General features: G+C 40.3%; 1 protein-coding gene across 1 annotated transcript in view; it reads left to right on the top strand.

Annotated features, from left to right (window-relative positions):
* The first annotated feature begins 5,150 nt into the window (after positions 1 to 5,150).
* Positions 5,151 to 14,050, top strand: part of LOC103358343 (transmembrane protein 132E-like) — a 77,843-nt gene continuing 68,943 nt past the window's right edge. The window contains exon 1 of the mRNA XM_008283269.1: positions 5,151 to 5,247. The gene's annotated coding sequence lies outside the window, so the exon portion shown is untranslated. The remainder of the gene's footprint in view (positions 5,248 to 14,050) is intronic.

Here is a 14,050-nt window from a genome sequence, read left to right as displayed (position 1 = left end):
GCCTTTTTGTTGCTGTAATTGTCAGATTAACTCTTTCAGTCTGTTGCAGAGATTCAGGGAAGTGACATTAAGATTCCTTTTTGATGTTTGTCTTCAAGTCTGACTGCGATTAAACATCTGGAATGGACATTTTTCTGACTCTAAAAGCTTTTACTTCACGTCGGGAGAGCTGAGCTGATTTTGGGTAGTGAAACATCATTTCTAGGACAGTAAAGTTGACCAAAGCTGCAGATTCATTAAGTGTAGTTCCACACATCTTGGAGGTTTACTAAAGTGTGCCATCAACAGGTTCCACTCTTTGCAGCAACAGTTTTCCTCCTCAGTCAGGAAACGCCACCACTTTCCCAACATATTGCGTCTGTCACGAGGTCCGGTCGTCTTTCAGCCTCACACATCTAAAGAAACCGAAACGCGCAGATAAACATCCCCAGATGGCATGTTTGCTAATGCAGTTAGAAAAATGCCCGACTAATTTCTGTGTTTAACTTCAGTCAGACTGAAGACCAAAGTTGGAAAGCTGCAGGGAGCTCACGCTAAATTACCCCTTTAAACAAAGTTCACAAGCTGTTTTGTGCATTTCCCAAAATCTCTACAACGGAGCCGAAGAGTGCAAAGTTAGCATGACCTGCGAGCAACAATAATCACATTAATGGGGAGAAAAAAACTGATTGAAATAAACCTGAATTCTCTTTTAGACTCTACTTTGTAGCTGTTTCAAAACTGTCACCTTCAGCTTTTGTCTGAGTGTAATGCCATGTGCTCACAAGGTGTCGTACCAATGACACCTGAGCCGGTGTCGCTGGCTGATGAATGCCAATGCATTTGAAAGCCCTCAACAAGCTTGTAAGTGAACCTTAAACTGTGTTCATCACACACAAACCGATGCCGAGGTTAAGAAGATGTTTGCGTGCTCAAAATATTGGCTGTACTTTTTGCACCTCAACACAGTATTCTGAATGAGGAGTCTCAGAGTCTTTGCAATGGAAGAAGATGATTCTTGTGGAGAAACATTAAATAGGATTTAAAATATAAAGCTAAATGTAAACTCCCAATGTAGATATGACCAGAGTGTCCATAATGATACGATGCTTACTGCCCTGCTTACAAACCAAGCAGCACTTTACTTTATTTATATGAAAATGTCATGTTATGCACTTCCCCAAGCTCTGTAAGCGTTTCTCCAGGTAATACCGAATTAATGGTCTGTCTGACTGCATTCTGGAGGATTTGTTCAAATGCTCAAAACAGCTGCTTTTCACATCCCACATCCTGCAGCCTGCCAGTCAACTTTCTTTCAACTAGGACCACTATCTTCCTCTAACCTTAAAGACGAATTCCATCGCTGGAAGCCGAGTTATGTCATAAAAACTAGGCCATCCGTGTGGTGGGAAGGTGCAATTATTTTTGAAATTGGCGATCCACACGACAAGAGAAAACAGTGAAAAGGGGGCTGTCAAGTAAAAAATGCTACAACACTGAGAAGGCTTTGTGATCTTTTGCTTCTAAGGCTGCTCCCTGATTGGACGGGCTCGACCCCGGTTACTGTGAAGGTGAGCCAATGAAAAACATGGACAAGTCCCACAAAAACAGGCAATTACATTACAGGCAGCATTGAGGGAAGTAAAACAAATACTTGCGATAGTATAGGCTGCCTATCCCAGCCGCCTTAGGGTGAAGGCAGGGGACACCCTGGACAGGTCACCAGTCTATCGCAGGGCTACACTTACAGACAGACAACCAAGCACACTCACATTCACACCTACAGACAATTTAGAATCACCAATTAACCTCAACATGTTTTTGGACTGTGTGGGAGGAAGCCGGAGAACCCGGAGAGAACCCACGCTGCACGGGGAGAACATGCAAACTCCACACAGAAAGATTCCGGTGTCCCCACCGGGACGCGAACCGGCAACCTTCTTGCTGCGAGGCAACAGTGCTACCAACTGCGCCACCTTGCAGCCCACTGATGAACTTGAGTGTTGTAATTTGTTTGCATCTTTTAAATGGTTTGAAAAGGCATGTTATAATTTTCAAAAATTAACAAAATAAACAAATATACCATTCATCAAAGCCAGAGAGTGTAAAAACAAAAGGAATCCGATGGTTTTTGAGCCAAAAAATGTATTGTCTGGAGTCCAAGTGTGAAAATAAACCAAATCTAAGCTTAAAATCGAGACTTTTCAATGAGTATTTTTAATCTGCAGGTCTTAATTAAAAATTTGTCAAAAATAGACAGCTTGTACTAACAGCATTTCACAAAAAGGAAAAAAGAAAACAAAAAAAGTAGTTAATTGGCAAAATTGTGAACCCATTAATGACCTAGGTGTGACCATTAATGACCAATACAAAAATTCAGGGACTTTTTACCTAAACTGAGTTGAACTGCAGGCTGTGTTTACAACAAGATGATAGGAGGCAAGTAAAATGTAAGTAGTAACATATCTATGGTATGTAAATCCACCCTTTTTTCCTTTGGTAATGATTTTTTACATGATGTATTTGTTATACTGCACAAAATACCTTTCTGAGTTCTCTCTACTTCTAGTCATGGTGCTTCTGTTTCCATAGAGATGCAGAACTTCATAGTGCAGTGAAAAATGAGCCCATAGTGAGGAAAAATGTGACAGGAGCAAAAAAAATAAACATCTAGAAACTGCTACTGGGTTCAGAGAGTTAATCACAAGTTAAATACTATAAGCAAAAAGGCGAAGAATGGTGGCGATAACATTAAAATAGAGATTGTGTATGAGCTGTGTGCCTATTCTGGTTAAGAGGGTTGAACAGCTTCAGCTGAAAGTCAATTGCTTTCCCGAATCATGGATGAGTGGTCGATGCGCTGAGCTCAGGTTAGCGTGGCAAATGGAAATACCTCAGCGGGACTTCAGAATTTTTATCTGTCAAAGAAATAAATGGAACGATCCAAAAGATGTTGCAGGGGCCTCCAACTTTCAGCTGAATGTAAATGAGACGCTCGAGAGGAAAAAATATGATTTAGGTAATGCTTTCAGAGAGTTTGTTCAGAAAGAGCGATTGTTTGTTGGAGTGGAAATGCAGCGATCTCATGGCGGGAAGAGAAAAACAGCTGTGTCTTCCTGTAAACAAGGAGAAATCATTAAGATCCCCAGAGTTTTGCCTACAGGAGAGCAGCAACTGGCTCTCACATTTTCATAACCAGAGGCCAATGCTGTTGGATACTCCCCATATCATTATTATTTAGGCTTTAATGCGGAATTTAGAATAATTTCCCCAGCGTCTCTGAGCACAGTTTCTAACATAGTAATGAATAGTCTTGGATGCACAGAGCAGACAAACAAAAGCCCAGTACGTTAATAATTAATCTCTGTCTTGTATTTCATGAAAATGAGCCCACCGGATCAATAATCTCCTTTGGCTCTGCGTGTCTACGGATGAGACTTGGATCAGTGAAAGCATCTCGGGCGTGGCTCTGTGGTCAAATAACCAAAATCACAATACCGGGCAGAAATGCTTTTGTTTTTGTTTTTCCCTCTTTGCTGCTGTTTCGTATTCCGTCAGTGGACAGCTTAATAGCATGTCTCTGTAAAGTCACAGAGGACGCTAGCTTGCCGGAGCTGGTTTCTTATCCAGCTGATTGAAAATTTCAGATTACCATCGATTTGGGCACTCTTTTTGGTTTTACGGTAGAAAGGCTGTCGCCTAAAAGCAAAGCAGACCCTCAAGTTTCCTCGCAAATGATCTTAATTCTTTGCTCATTTTCACTTTTTCAATATTTGACGTCTCGCAGCTGGAACGTTTCAGTTATATCACAGGATCAGGTCCACATATTTAGACTGGTGCTGGTCACTAAAGAGCATAGTATCAATGTTTCATTTACTAAATCTGTCAGATTTAGTTCATGAAAGTGTAGCAATAAATCAAAACCTGACATTTTGTCTGAGAACGGAGAAAAGTATAATAATAGTAATAATGTAGCAGCCTCTCCATGGCATCCTACTCAAGCCTTGTGGTTTTATGCAGCTATTTATTCATGTATTTGCTCCAAGTTTATTTAAGTGTTTTATTTGGTTTACAAGTAAGCATGTACAAACCTGTGCGTGGTTGCAACATAAATGTGCCTTAAATGATGTAAGATGCTACAGATTTATGCATTTACAGCTTGTGTTGTGCACGGGTTTGCATCCTAAACACATGTGATTCGGTATGAAAACACGCAAGATGTCTGCAGACGCTGAAACTTATGAATATATGTACATGTACATACATATGTAGATTGCGTGGTGCATTGATGTGCTTGTACATCGCATGTACACAGGGAGATGCAGCAAGAGACTGTTTTGATTTGTATTTACACGTCAGTCCCTCAGTATTGTGAACAGTTGTGCCTCTATGCATGAATATATCATTGGAAACTAAATATTAAGTTTTGAAACCTTGCTTGTTGCAGTAAAACACTGCAACATTCATTGTATTCCACTCTGTGCTTTTCCACCTATGGCCTATTTAATGTGAACACCTGAAATATTAACAGCCAGCGGGGAGTGTGAGTGGATTCCAGGTTCAAACGTTTTCCCTGCTGATGTGTCCTTGGGCAAAAAAAATACATGAATTCCTGTCAGCTTGAGGGCTCCTGTTCCCCTGGTAACCTTGACCTACCTATAGAGTGTACTCCTCCTGAGAAGATGAGGGTTAAGGAAGGAAGATTTCACCTCAGAATCAATCATATTGTCGGACTTTAGGAAGCTGAAAATTGTTTTTAATATGAACTGCAACTAACTGTATTGTCAGTTGCATGTGAACTGCTTTGGGAGGCTCCAGATGTTAAAAATACAACAAAAAAAGTCCAGTGGGTTCAGTGCAGAGCCTTGTGGATTAGATTTTATAGAAAGTGTTAGTGATCACAGTGACCCGAAGTGGTCCCAGCCTTCTGCTCTCATGTATCACTGCACTGTCATCTTCATTCATCTCTGTTATTGATTCATCTGTGGAATTGCTTTTGCCATGACGCAATGCGAGGAGGAGGTCCGCTGCTCACAGAGGGCGCTCACCTCTGACCTCGCACATAAATCATCCCCGCTAATAAAATTGACTGATCCCATTCTTGTTCCCCTTCGCTGTTTCCTGCAGGGTCAAAGCAAAAAAAGGAGTGAACCTGCTACAGACCAAGTCGAAGAACGCCCAGTGGAAGGTGGACTGGGAGGTGCAGTCCGGCGCCAAGCATTCCATCACCACCATCGATGTGAACAAGAACAAAGCAGTCAAGCAGGGGTAAGTCAACAGCCCCGGGCCTAAACACACAGCGTCTGTCTCACCAACTACTGCAGCTGCAGCTGTTGATTTCTGCCCCTGCTCCTGCTCCTGCTCCTACACAAAGACGAAAATATTTGTCTTCCTTAACAGTGAACAAAAGGTCTCCAAAAGGTTTTCATTTTCAGTCGTAGCTGACTGATTAAAGGCAGCTTTTAAAAGCGTACGCCCGCTTTGTAAATGCACCGGCGAGATAAAATACACCTTTGACCCAACGCAGCGACTGAAGCACCTTCAGCTTTACGGCACAACGTTAAGTGAGTTATCTGCTTAGTCTCGCCACATCTGCTGCTAATTTCGTTTACGTGGAGAGACGGATCGACGACTGGCATTAAAATACCTTTGACATGAGATGTTGTCTGGGAGCAGTAGCTATGCCAAGTTCCTCAAAAGAGTAGACACACCCAGACGATCCTCGAGCGTCTGACAGGACAGTAAAGGATTCTGTCGGACCAGAATCTATTACGAATGCAACTTTATGCTAATAGTGAAAGTAACAAAGTGATTTGCAAACCTAATGAAGGCTTAGAACTTTGACCTGTGAATGAAGACACAGAGGTGAATCATGAGGCTTTTCTTCTGCACATTTAAAGGGCCAAACAACCTCAATTATCGGACGTAGCCATACAAACATTTACTTTGCCCCCATTAACTCCCCATTAAACCCCAAGTAGCTTTTTTGTTCCTGATGCATTTTTACTCACTGTGGGCTCAGTTTTCATGGCAATATAAAATCCTGCACCTCTATGGAAACAGTACAACCATGACTAGAGGGAGAAAGCGCTAAAATGTGGATTTTGTGCTGTATGACAAAATCATAATGCTATAAATGAGTTAGAAAATTTCTTTAGTTTTCAAAAATTATTTAAAAAATAAAAAATAAAAAAAAAAGCTTCAAGTATAAGCAAGTGTTACCCAGTACTGAAGAAAACTAGTGGCTCTACATACTAAACATATTTTACTACCTACATATTTATTTGTTTCTATACTTTGCTCTTGTCCGCTGCACGGCCTGCAGTTCATCCCAGATGAGCTGAAAAGTCCCTGAATTGTTGTCATGTGACTGTTACTCACAGCTGAGTTCTCCTGACTTCCCAGTTGAGTCAGTAAGCAACATTTTTTAAAGTTTTTTTTTTATTTTTTTTTTTGCCATTGTTTTTTTTTTGGCATTTTTTTAAATGTAACATATAGAATTAAGGGATTTTGCTTAAATATGACACAGATCACAGATAAGTAGTTCAACGGTTATCTCTATCTTTACGGTTTCTGGTTCAGAGAACTGATGTTCTGGCAGCTTTTAAGGTTCAGAGAATTAAAGGACCCATCTTGAGTAAAAAAAAAACAAAAAAGGAACTAGTGTAACTTTTAAACAACTTGCCTCACAAACCCACCATCATGTTTTTTTGGAATTAAGAGCGTTGAATCTGTGTTTACATCCGTGAAAAGATTATATTTTAAAAAGGCCAATAGCAACAAGTCTTCCAATAGTTCTTGCCCTGCTGATTTATTAATTCTTTAGTAGGAAGTGTTTCCTTGTAAATTGTCAATCAAGATCAACCAGGACCTCATTTCTGCAAATGCAGTTTAAAATGAATGTTTAAAAAAGACAATGAACAACTCTATCCTCAGTGATGTCTGCTTTAAATGAAAAGAAACAGTTGTTTTCTTGCTGTTGTTGTTTTTGGGTGAACTGACCCTTTAAACAGGTGCGTGCGCATCAACAGCAGAGAACATCCATCACATCTGGTTCTCGGGCTTTAACTGCGCTGCAGCTCGGCCTGCCTCCAAGGAGGAGATGCACCGAGGGGGAGCAACTAAAAATTAGCAACTATAAATCACAACGGGTGATACGTTCAATTCATTAAACGCCGAATCTCCAGGAGTTTGGCCGCAGATATTAGCAACTGCTGGTCTACATATGGGCATCCCCGCGGACGGCCTCATGGCTGGGGAGGAAGGAAGACAAACCGAGCCGCCTGACCTGAGTCCTCCGTTTCATCTCTTGTTTACTTCTCAGCGCCTCGGTGGCAGCCTTTCTTGCTATATTTAGTGACCCATGTCATGTAATCTTTGCCAGCCTGTCACCATGTGGGAAATGTCCAGTAGGGGGTCAAGCATGGATAGAGAAACAGTGTGTCACGCTGCATTTAGTCAAAAACCTGCTCAATTCTGTGACCACCTAAAGCAAAAAATGCACCAAACAATGGGCATCTGAAGCTGTAAAGAGCGGAGAATTCCTGTTTTTGATGCTTCATCCTCATCAAATTGATTGAACGTAAGCATGAAATCTTTTTATACAAAAAAAATAAAAAATACCACCCCGTGCCTCTTGAGATTCTCATGCGGAAAATTATTGCTGTGAAATGAGTCGCTGCTTGCAAGTCTGCATGAAGTCTTCATTTATCAAAACGGCCCAGACGTTTTTGTTTGTCTTTTGATTACACTCTGCTTTGTTTTTCATAAAGGTAGCATGTTGGAGCGTATTTTTCTTGTTGGAGGGGGATGAGCTTCACACTGAGTGGAAAATTCCTTCTCACATTTGCAGCAGGAATCTTATGTGCAGCAGCAGATTCAGACTTTACAGTAATGAGCCCAAAAATACACGAAGTCTCGAGACGATTCTTTCCCTAATCACCCAATTAAATGCAGTAATAAGGAGAATTCTAATATGTTTTCTAAGTTCAATAATTGTTCTCATTCGTATGTCATCTTGTGCTGCATTTAAGCAGCAAACTAGTCAGTATTTAAAGCTTCCCCCCTCCTCCACCTAAAAAACACAAACAGCAGCATTGTTTTGCATCTCATTGGTGAATACATCCCAGTTCTGTTTGAACATCTGGTTTTGTTTGCTCAAAATTACCTGAGACTGAGGAAATGAGGTGACAGTGTTTTCCCTTCAGGGCTCACTGTTGATCTCTTCATCACTCCTCCTCTCTTTATTATTCCCGACGTGTCTTTGGGTTTCCCTCTTCATCAGATCACACTTCTAGAGTCGAAATTATTCAGCATATTTCTCTTTCTGCGACCTTCCATTTGGAGCCGTCCCGTCCCAACAGCAGCTCGTTGATAACGCCGCATGAAGCGATGCATTATTGATCGCGGTCAGTGGGTTTCGGATGAATAATGTTAATGGAAAACACTGTGGCGTCACTGCTGTCACCGTCAGGACAACAGGGGAAGAAAAAAATAAATAAAAAATCATTTAATAAGCTGGTTAAAATTTTTTGTGTTTTGAATAATTCAGTGTTAAACAAGGGATGAAACAAGAAAAAAGGCTCAAACACACACACACACACACACACACACTGTGAAGTGAAGTAAATATTGACTCCTAACAGGACTCAGAAGTTTTCAAAGCTGTTCCATCATCACTGATGTTTGCCCATTTTGAAGCTGCAAGGGAAGGAAAATGTGTTTTTAGCACGATAGATGTTCTCTTGGGGTTGTTTACATAAATTGTTTCCACACTCAAGTGAAAATCTTTCATTAAATATAATATGCATCTTACTTTGCAGGTTCTGTTTTTGTGTGCCTGAAAAAAGAAAACGCTTTTGGGGACTGGAGAAGCAGAGAGCAGCTCAGTTTTAGCCATTTTTGAGCTATTTGGCTGAAGTTGGCTTACATTTGCAGAATTTTTTATCTGAACAGAGGAATTTTTGGTGATTTTTAAAGAGTGTTCGGCCAGTGACAAAGCACCTGCTCCTAAATGATAAGAATTTAGATTTTTTTATTACATATTTTTTGACCAGTTTTGTTAATTGAGGTTTGAAGCATAATTGAGATTTTTGTCAAAGTGAAATAACAGAAAAAGGCAACGATATCTGCCAAGTAAGACGACACAGACTCATTTCCTGTACTGTATGTGGATGCCATGAAAGTCCAATCTGAGTCAGCAAAAACCCTGTTTAGTGTCCTGGTGTATTTACACACTTTAGTTTTTTTTTTTTTTTAAAGAAACTGTTAGAAGAAATAGTTTCATGAAATCATTTCAGTATGCAAATCTGACTAAATGTGCACAATGTACACACAGTGGATTACACAACAAGATATAGCATTTAACTGAAGAAACCCAAGCAGTTTCGTGGTGTTGTTTTCCTCCTGTCACATTTTTTCTCACCGTTGGTTCATTTTTTACTGCAATATAAATTCCTGCAGCACTGTGCAAACAATACTAGACAAAACTAAGACTAGAAAGAGAAAGAACTCAAAAGGGTCTTTCGTGCAATTTAAGAAAGTTATAATTCCATTCATCCCAAAATAAATGAATAAAAAAGAAAGAAAAAATGTAAGTAGTTTTTTATTATTATTATTTGTTTTACAGACAACAAACAAAAAACTGCAATCAACAGGTACAACATCCATCTACAACATTTATCCAACTGTCAACAGGTGCTGCTAATACTAGAAAAAGATGGAGACATTCTATAGCTGTGTTTCCATGCTCGTGTCCCCCCTGCTCTGTGTAAACACTGCCTGGAGTTCACCTGGAAAATCTTTGAGTTTTGATTTCATAACTGATGGTCACAGCTAAGTAAATAATGATCAGCATCAGAGTTGAGCTGAGGAGAGCAAATTTTGAGTTTTTCACAGAATCTGTTCACCCAAACAAGTTTGGACTTGCATCTTTTTGTCGCTGGAACAGCACTTCCCAGATTAATAGTTCAAGGATGGCTGTAAATTTGGAATTTTGGCTGTTTTTGAAATAAAGATAACAAAGCTTCTAAACCTGCTGGCAGGAATAAAGGACTTTACATATGCTAAGCTAATCTACTGAGCACACTGGACCGATACAGATCACAGCGAAAACAAGACATACAATTTGTTCCTTTAAATGAAGACAGTCTCTACATGCTGTTTAAAGTGCCGTAAAAATCAGACTTAAGTGCTGTCATGCTTCAGACTTAAGCATGCACCGTTTCCAACTCTCTGTTCACCATTTTTGTTCTGCTGCTGTTCTAACCCTGCCTCGCAGTGCTTTGATCCAATGAACTCTCCCTGTTAATCAGTTCAAACAGACCTCTGATCAAAGAAAGAAATCCCCCTGAGCTCTGAAAAAGCCCCGAGCTACAGCTTTTTAAAATATATGCTTTGTGCTATACACACAGTACATCATTAACTTCACGGAAACAAGGCTGGACTTTCTTGAGCTGTGTTTACTTCCTTCCTTCTTCCCTTTGGTGTGAAATCACTCATTTAAGTTTTTACCGCCCACTACTTAAAAAATATTTTTTTTAAGAAGCCTTCATGCTGAATCTTGTTTGTCCATCATTATCGCTGTTTTTATATTAGCCAGTTTAAAAGATGAAGTGAGCCATCGTGAATAACAACACGAAAGATTTAAGTCATGTTAATAATGTGAGATAATAGAAAACAGTGTGAAGAAAAGTTCAAGACGTCTCCCTCTCCATTTCTGTGAATCGTCATTTGTTTTTTTTTCGTTTATGTTTCTGAAACCTGAGGACTGCAGTGACATTAATTAGCTAACACATACAGGGTCGTCCTATATTGCTGCGAGACCAGATGTTCTAAAGAAAGGTAACAAAGAGACATACTGCAGCAGACAGCGGTCTAATGAAAGGAAAAACTGTCGTGCTTTTTTCAAACTCCAGTTATTTTAGTCTGTAACACATTCAAATAATAAGGCACTAAGTGGCAGGACATGCGTATAAAAGGAAACAGGAATTCTGGTTCTATACAGTCACATACAGGAGGAAACAAAACTACAGCAACATATCAGAACATTCTGATCACTTCCTTCAATCTGTTTGATTCAGATCTCCAAAATCATGTCAAAACGTCGAGTGCAATTAGGGATGCACAACATATCGTTTCGGCATCGATTTTGCAACTTGCGTGCCTGGAATGTTGTGTTGCACTACCTGCTGTATGGAGTGAGGCAAATTAGCTCTAACACATCATGTCACAGCTTGTTTTTTTTGTTTGTTTGTTTTTTTTTATGCTCGATACAAAAAGAAATCTCACACGGTTCTCATTTTCCAGGAGTAATTTGCAAGAAAATTATGTCTGCCAGAAGACATTTGATTCAGGTTTAAGGGTTCTTGGCTTCACTGAGACATGCATCCTGCACACGTGCACGGCAAAATGAGCGAGAGAGAAAAAAACACTGAAAATGCAACATCGGTTGTAAGGCTGCACAGTTGATGAATATTAATCATGTTTTTAGGTTTCTCACAGTTAAATGGACACGATCGACCATGGTATTGATGTTTAAAATGCTTCAAATGTTTAAAATATTTGCTCAAAGCCCTTAGAGAAGGTCTCTCGGTTTCAACTTGTGTAAATATGACTTTGAAACACACTCTTTCAGAGTAACTTTTGGTTGAACACCTATCAGAGCTGCTGTGCTGCACTGACTGAGTGGAGACTAGAGGCTTCTCTGATGTCTAGCTAGCTTCTCCATCAGCCTGCATGTGAGGCATTTAGGTAACATCGGTAAATTGCAGTGTCTGTTGATAAACAGGTGTTCTGCAAGTGAGGCATCCATCCATCCATTCATTATCTATACACCGCTTAATCCTCACTAGGGTCGCGGGGGAGCTGGAGCCTATCCCAGTCGACTTAGGGTGAAGACAGGGGACACCCTGGACAGGTCAGCAGTCTATCACAGGGCTACACTTAGAGACAGACAACCAAGCACACTCACATTCACACCTACGGACAATTTAGAATCACCAATTAACCTCAACATGTTTTTGGACCTTGTGGGAGGAAGCCGGAGAACCCGGAGAGAACCCATGCTGCACGGGGAGAACATGCAAACTCCATGCAGAAAGATTCCGGTGCCCCCACCGGGATGCGAACCGGCAATGTAAAATCAATTTTTGAAAAAAAAATGTTAAATGAAGGCTAATCCTGGTCTCAATACTGAACAAAATAATCAGGATTATCATTTTGTCTATAGTCATGGAGCCATAGTCACCTTAAAGGAAATATTTTAGTGACAGAAAATGAAAAATGTTTCACACACAAAAACATTTTTTTCAGCTATTTTAAAATGTGTTTTTACTTTCTGAGGCTGATGCGCTCTCATACAAAATCACTGTAATCAAAAATTATTCGTCCTTTTCTCTTCATTCTGGTGAATTTCCCTGTATTCTTTTCATATATCACAGAAAAACTAAATATCTCAATGTCAGTTTTCCCCAATGTTTCTATCGAACCTGAACTTCAACTGAAGCTCTGTGAATCAAAAGTGAAGTAAAAATGGTATTTCTCATCTTTTTTTTTCCTGCTGCTTTCACTTGTAGTTTTACATTTTACCCTTCACTCCGATAGAAAGAAAAACATGCCCTGCAACCCAAATCACTACATCGCGAACATCATTTTCTTTCCCTCCAGCGTGGCAGCAGTCGGCGTCGTATCGAGCGGCTGTACCTGCACTCACTCCGGTGGGCCATATTGATGACAGTTTTAGTGTGTCACAGACAGACGGGGGTGTTTGTTTTCGGTGAGTGATGTCGAGACAAATAGGCTGAGATCTCATCACGATGTTCCTGAGAGGAACCTTTTGTGGGCGGAGGATGGCGCAGATAGTTTGATCCGGCTTTCATTAAAAGCCTCTCAGACTGAATGCTGGGATGGGTTTCTGCTTTTGTGAAGGACAGACGTTGAGATGCGCTTTTACTTTCAGCTAAAGGTGAAGGTTTGGGGCGGAGGCGGGGGCATTCTAGTCACGGGTGGAGAGAGAATTAATTTGCCCCTTCGCCACCAGTGAGACGGTTTCATGTTAGGCTTGTTGAAGCTGAGGATTACAGGCCCAACACGCGGGATTTTCATAACAGGAAGATTGTTATCGCGGCCGCATTGCTGGCATGTTAGTGATCCCAGCAACAGAGGACGAATGCTGAGATATTTCAGCCATGAGAATAATCAGGTTACCTACCAAAAGCTATTGATTGGTCGGAGGCAAATCTGCAGCCCTGCAATTACGGTTATTCGAAATTGAGAGGCAGAGCAAAATTTGCAATCTCCTCGCACAGGCTCCGCTCTCAGGCCTTAAGACAGAAGAAGAAAGCTGGCCGGCAAGATTAGGCAGCAGTGATTGTTTATTGACAAGACCTGCTCGCTGTATTCATTCAAAGACAATTCACGGTATATAACTCTGTCCAAATAAGCAGGAAAACCATCATTTCTCAACAATTTTAGCATCTCTGAATGGAAACACACAGAAAAATGTAAAAAAGCACGAATAAGTGACTTTTTTCACACCTGTGATCAACAAAACAAATCAGGTTTCCAACAAAATCCATTTGTCTGTGATTAATTGCAGGAAGTGCACAACAAAAAGTTTTTTACAAATCAGACAAACTCTTCCGCTGCACAGAAGTTGTAAGGTGAAGGTCAGGGTGGATGGTTGGGTTAGCAGAGCACAGGGCACAAGACTGTTGGCTTCCAAACACTTTAAACATTTTGGTTAAATATTTCATAAATCCGTGCATTCGCTCCACCGCGTTCTCCTTTCAATATTTAATATCTCCTCCTACCTTTAGCAAAGCTCCTTGAGTTTCCTAAACTGTAACCGTACCTTGAATAAAAATGAGAAAAAAATCTTGATAATGTCTCAGTTTGTTTGACCTTCATGAGGCGCGTTGGCAACTATCACAACATTTCCTGTAAAACAAAAGTTTTACTTATTTTTCCAGATGTATTTTTAGAAAGTTTGAAAAATGTGAGAAAATACTTGAGGTAAGTGAGAAATGTGACTGAAAACATATCAGCACACTTTAATAAACAATTTTCATTA

Source organism: Stegastes partitus, unplaced genomic scaffold, assembly GCF_000690725.1.
Source record: "Stegastes partitus isolate 25-593 unplaced genomic scaffold, Stegastes_partitus-1.0.2 Scaffold305, whole genome shotgun sequence".
Classification (NCBI taxonomy): Eukaryota; Metazoa; Chordata; class Actinopteri; family Pomacentridae; genus Stegastes; species Stegastes partitus.
The sequence above is the reverse complement of the archived record's forward strand: the minus strand, read 5'-3'. Positions and strand labels throughout refer to the sequence as shown.